General features: G+C 32.7%; 1 long non-coding RNA gene across 2 annotated transcripts; it reads left to right on the top strand.

Moving 5' to 3' along the window:
- Positions 1-244: 244 nt before the first annotated feature.
- On the top strand, positions 245-3,474 carry LOC132058462 (uncharacterized). Of its 2 annotated transcripts, XR_009415312.1 has the most exons (4): positions 245-317; positions 597-655; positions 1,268-1,329; positions 2,512-3,474. It is a non-coding gene; the product is annotated as an uncharacterized LOC132058462 (long non-coding RNA). The 2 variants fall into 2 exon arrangements; XR_009415313.1 differs by lacking the exon at positions 597-655 and having other exon boundaries at positions 258-317.
- Positions 3,475-6,117: the final 2,643 nt, after the last annotated feature.

A 6,117-nucleotide genomic window follows, 5' to 3' on the forward strand; every position in this document is an offset into this window, starting at 1 on the left:
AACAGGGTTAGTTATGGAATTTCAAAAGTTTACTTTGATTGTACATCATTTATTTTCTGTTTGTACATTTCGTTATGCTGGAACAAATTGATATATTCTGACCAAATTCTATTTGCATCCCTCTAACTTCAAAGAGCAAACACGTGGTTCCATTTTAATTCCTCTTCGTTCATTCTGAAGGACGTGTGTACTATGTAAGACCCGTGATACTATCTCTTTGGTGTTCCTATTACCCACACTTTTTGTAATTTTTCATTGTCGTTTGGTTTCTATGTTGTAATAGTTGTTTATTCAATTGTTCTGCTATTCCTGTGGCTGTGAGTTTCGTTTTGATTGCTTACAAATTTTGCTTATATTTCACATGTATCATTTATAGTTGACTATTGTTGGCTAATGCAAATCTTTGATGCTTTAGACTAGATAGCTGATTTGAAACGTATATTTTGCCTTTTAACTTCACTCTTTTTTGTCCTCTATTCTTTATTCCGTATGGATTTTGAATGTGTTGCTTCACATGTAGGTTCGGTTATATTTGTTTAATTTTGATATGTAATTTTGTGATTTTCTCACACTGTTCCATCCAAATATGCTTGTAGTGCAAATAGAACAGCATAACTTGAGAGAAAGGACAATAAAGTACTCAAAACCGTCTCAGGTGATAACACTTGTTCCCACACGATATGTCTTTGACCTCACTGTTACAAGTACATTAATGGAGAACTGGATCACAAATGGTGTTCGTGATAATACATTTTGACTCTATGAAAGGAGGCTTCTTTTTAGAGGAAATAAGTACTTGATAGCACCAAGTGACTGTTAAATGACAGTTAATGTACAATTGGGCAAAGGCATCCCTCTGCAGCTATGCAGGGAGGAAAAACAGGAGATGCATCGAATGCGCATAAGATGTTCAATAATATGGCCCATAGGGATACCTTGCCTGCTGCTTTCAAAAATGGAATTGATGTTGGTTGGTGATGATTTGAAAGCACGTCTCCAGCAGTTATGCCTTCTTCGGATGAATTTCGCAATTCAATTAAAAAATTTAATGTGCTTGGTGAACTTTGGTTGCCTTTTTGGTTTCACAATAAAACATGTTTTATATTATGAGTGCTTGATGATGGACTATAATTTTCATGATTACTATTTATTGGTAACATTACTTCTGGATTGGAGAGGTATCTGTGTATTTACCAAATAGTCCCAAACTTTTGCTGTTTACCATCACCGTATTTGATTTTGATGGTTATGTTGGATGTTTGGTCAGGATTGTGAAAGGACAATAAAGCAAACTGTCTACTGCAAGTACAAATGAACCAAACAATATGGGTAAAGCATTTGCCCTTTGACTTCCTCAACTTTAGCAGAAATCCAGTGTTCATTTAGCTGCACACTCTATTAGTAGGTTGGGGCTACAATTTCTTGCAATATGCCATCTTTATATAATAGATCCATGTTGTTATAACGGTGATACGATAATGCGAAGTCAATTTTTGTGCTTAATAAGTACATTCAGTCAAGATAAAGCACACAGTTGTTACTATTTGAAGTATCATGTGTACAGTATGTGCATTAGTTTACATTTTTCGCCTATTGAAAGGTTTTTAAAAATTCTAGAGAAACATCTACTCTGAAGGTACCCTCTAAAATCAAGAAGTATGAAGTTTTTTAAAAATGAAGTTGTATAACTTCCTTATAATGTGATGGACATGAAAGAGACCGGCATTTCTTATTTTTCAAAAAGAATATTGGTGAGATAAAAAAAATATAGTTAAGATTAGTGATGTAGTTTACAAATCTTTGTAAGTCCAACTGTAAAAATAGATATAGTGATCCCACCAAACACATGCTTTAAGTTCTCTCTAATTAGAAGATGATAGGTCCCAAAAAGGGGAAATGAGTGACCTATTTCCATGGTTAACTTGTAATATAGCATTTCTATGATTTTCTATAATGCTTTTCTTTCTTTACATTTTGCTATGTTCTTCTCTTATTTTGCTCAGTTCCTTTCTTTAGCATATTTACTATGTTGCTCCACTTTTTCTTTATTATGTGTCAGATTAAAACTTTTCTATGCAAGTAAAGGATCATGAAAATATTATATTAGATGGACAAACTATGTGAGTAGATCTGAGTTACTTTATGTTTTCAGAGATTCTATACTATTAGGAACAATAGATGTTTGTGAGAATTCAGAGATTGCTGAATGAGTTTGGATGATTAATTATAAAGTGAAAAGGTGAGGGATCTACTATTAAGAGCCTGGCATGTCAAAGTCGGGCTGTTGATTAGATTTATAAATATGATGGGCTAATAAGCTTTGTTTCATAGCTTGATTAGATTTAGCAGTTCCTTGGACTGTTGATTGCAAAAGAATTTGTGTGATTCTTTATGTATTGATAACACAAAAGGACCACTAATTAATAAACGTTTTGAGAGTCCTGGTATATATGTTGCATCTACATTGTGAAAAAACTTGATTGTGTTTTAAACTTTTATTTGTAATATCAGATGAGAAGAATCTATGGAGGAACTTAGTAATCGAGGTTGCTGGTGATCTGACCTGCGATTTGTCCCTGATAAGGAGGTAAGTGTATTTTTCATATACCTTGTATTTTTCATGTACCTCATAGACGTAGACTTTTCCCTTTACAACTCATGTTTCTCATTTATTCTGATTTTGAAGATTTTACTAGGTAACACTGAGATTGTATATGCAACTTAGTATTAATATTGTTCAATGATTCAAATTGAGGAGACTCTAGCGACATTGATTTATAAAGCTCCCTGAGCTAACTACTATTTGCACAAATCAAAGAAACTCTTTCAACATAGCTCCCAACAGGGTTCGCTTGGATGTGACTGAAGAGTTCATTGTTGGCATTATTTATTACCGAACACATCTCTTTTCTTTGATAGTACCTTTAATCTACTAAAAGGTGTTTGGTCTAATAATCAGTTGAGGCTGTTGGTCCATAATAATTTCTAAGAACATGCTTAGAGAGTCAAAGTAATTGTTTCATAATTTAACCTCCCAAAAATATACTATCATTAGGTTTACAATACTTTGTAGATATCACGAGGCCTTAGACTACTTTTTGTTTATAGGTTGCTATGCTTCCAATAAGACATGGAGGGAATGTGGACGCTCAGGAAACCAACAGCAATTCAAAAGTTGGAACAACATGTAAAGTCAAAGTTGCATCACTCCTCACAATTTCTAAATGAAGATGGCTACTGATATGTTAACACATATATTTAATTTTTACTGTGATGTGAGTTTTTCATATTGAAGACTAGATAGTGCTAATTTGTAACAATCTTTAATAGAAATAGTAGCTTGTTCGTCAAGTTATCTGAGCATGGGACTATTGTTCCTGGTAGTGCAGTAACTGAAGCAAAATAGTGGAGAGGTCATGGTGTATTTTTGCAAGTTCTGTTTGATCTTGTAAAGATTGTTTCCCATATATTGAGATTTTCTGCGATTGATGTGTTGTAAGGGTTCTTTAACGATGTGCATATTTGTGTGCTTCACGTTTTTTTTTTATCTATCAGAGCTTTTATGTACAACTTTTTTCTTGTGATATCGCTATTATAACCTTAACTTGGTCCCTGTGTGACTTGTACATTAATAAGACTAAGATTTAGTACACCAACAATTCGATTGTTGGGCCCGTGCATCGCACGGGCATCCCCTTATAGCGCTTATTATAATAGAATGCCCCTAAAAGGTAAACAAAGTATAACTACAATTATGAAGACTGTAATGGGCTTAATGAAATTGGTGGTATAAAGCCAAATTTTAGTAAGAGACTTTGAGTATATTTAGTATGACTAGCTTATGCTTACGTTGCACATGCATTTCGTGTGACACATAGGTCTTCCATGCATTGCACGTGCATCAGACGCATCACACAATTACAATTTTTAACTAAGTTTACTTGATTCTAAAGTTTTCTACTTTGCAAAATTATATTCACAGGCCATCATAACTAAATTTAACAAAAAATATTATTTTTTAGTAATTCATATTAAAATTATTGTAGTGGAACTAGAGTCAACAATATATAAATTTCTTAAGCCACAAGATGACTATAATCACGACGACATTCAAGACATGTCACGTTCGTAGTTATCCAAATAAGTAGCCAGTCATGATGGTATATATGGCTACACGGGAGAACACGTATATACTCAGTTTGCTCAAACTCAGTCAAACAAATGTGGCACATACCATCCGTGAAGTTTACGCCATCTCGTACTAAATATTATACATGAGGGGATAACTAACGACTCGCCTAGCTAGATCTCATAGCGTCATCGAGCCTAATCCTATAGTGTTCCGCCTCATAAAGTATAAAGACAATAAATGCAATTACGATGAGGGTCGCAACAAACATGTTTGAATTGTGTCCAATAACATTAAACCATTTTTCAATTTTTGCGACGACACAATCAATGCTACAGAGAGCTACGAAAATATGTCTAATCCAAGAAAAGCAAAAGAAAAAAAATTGTAACCAGCTGAAGATATTCAATTAAATAAAAGAAAGTAGTAATACAAATTATGACACCCTTAAGATATATTAGAACATTAGGTTTAATAAGGTATGTGAAAGCTAGACATAAACAAGGTAACGTGACACCTATTTATGACAAACATTTCTATTTATCTTTTTTTTCTCATTTTTTGACTTTGTACCTAATTTTTCTTATTAGAATTCAACATATTTATATGGTTACAACAAAATTTAATGTTTACGTATAATTATAATTTAATATCAATAAAGACAATGATGAATTACGAAGATAATAAAGAATTGTTCTAAATGAGGATGACATGACACCTTTTATAGGCCAAGTCACTCTCCTATAATTAATGTGATTACTTTATATTAAATTTAGAGAGCTGCTAAATTACCACGTCAATTTGGCCCAAATATGGCCACAACACCATAACATAATGAGAGAGATTTCATGCAAATTTTAAATTAAGATAAACCTTGGGAGGAAAGGATAGGAATGACTTTGACTTTGCATAAATTATTAGATTTGACCTAGATATCCGCGTGAATTTATTTTGCTACCCCCATTTAGGCCATTGTGGCCAAAATCAGCGTGCTAGAAAAGATTTTTCCTTAAATTTACTAGTAAAATTAAACAACCCGCCCACTCCCTGCATCAAACATATCACTAACATCCCTTTAATCCTCCACTGTAATTAAATGTGATTAATTTGCAGTCAACTTGTTAGTAAAAGCAAGGAATTTCCCCTCTCCCCACGTCTAAGATCACTAATTGCTAACTTTCTTCTTCTTTGTTAGATAGTTTAGCTTGGTGTTACGTTCCCAAAAATGCTTCAAATTTACGAATTTATAAATCATAATCTGTTATCCCCATAATCATCTTCAAATTAAATTCATGCGAAAATTATTTTTAAATTTCTCCTTGAATTATTTTTATCAGTTTGTTTCTTTAAAATTGAATTGATTCTTCTTAGCAATTTATGATTAAAAAAGAAACTCTAAGTTATTTGGATAGTCAATTGTTGAAGCTTTTAGCTCCTTTTTGTGTTTATTTATTAATTATGTTGTCGATCTGTAAGATTCTTACATTACGGTGTTTCTGTTGTACAAACTTTACGTTTAGTTGAATGATTGTTTTTGTCTTTCTTTTTTATTTTTTATGAAGGAAAGATAACATGTGAATGTTTTTGTCTTAATGCACTATTTTACCCTTTTGTAGAATTAGTCATTGCACAACACTTTTTTGAGGGGTCTTTTTTTTCTTCTCATGCTCACACACAGACGGGAATAGCAGAGAACACGTAGATAATTTTGAGCACACGAGAGATAAATGTTTTCGAAAACATATAAGTAATTGAGTGGAATATTTTAGACAAATCACTTATGCTTCAAAGGTTTTTTTTCCCTCATGACCATTAGACTATTGATTTTTCATTTTATGGCACATATTTTTAGAGTATCGATCATTGGAGGTATAAAAAAAAACACTATTGATATGTTTAAAGAGGAATGTTACTTCTCTTATTTGAGGATGTTGTCGCAGTTCGCAGGAACTATGTTAGAGAATACAGCACACATAAAAATCGAAAAT

The sequence above is a fragment of the Lycium ferocissimum genome, chromosome 5 (genome assembly GCF_029784015.1).
Source record: "Lycium ferocissimum isolate CSIRO_LF1 chromosome 5, AGI_CSIRO_Lferr_CH_V1, whole genome shotgun sequence".
Taxonomy (NCBI): Eukaryota; Viridiplantae; Streptophyta; class Magnoliopsida; order Solanales; family Solanaceae; genus Lycium; species Lycium ferocissimum.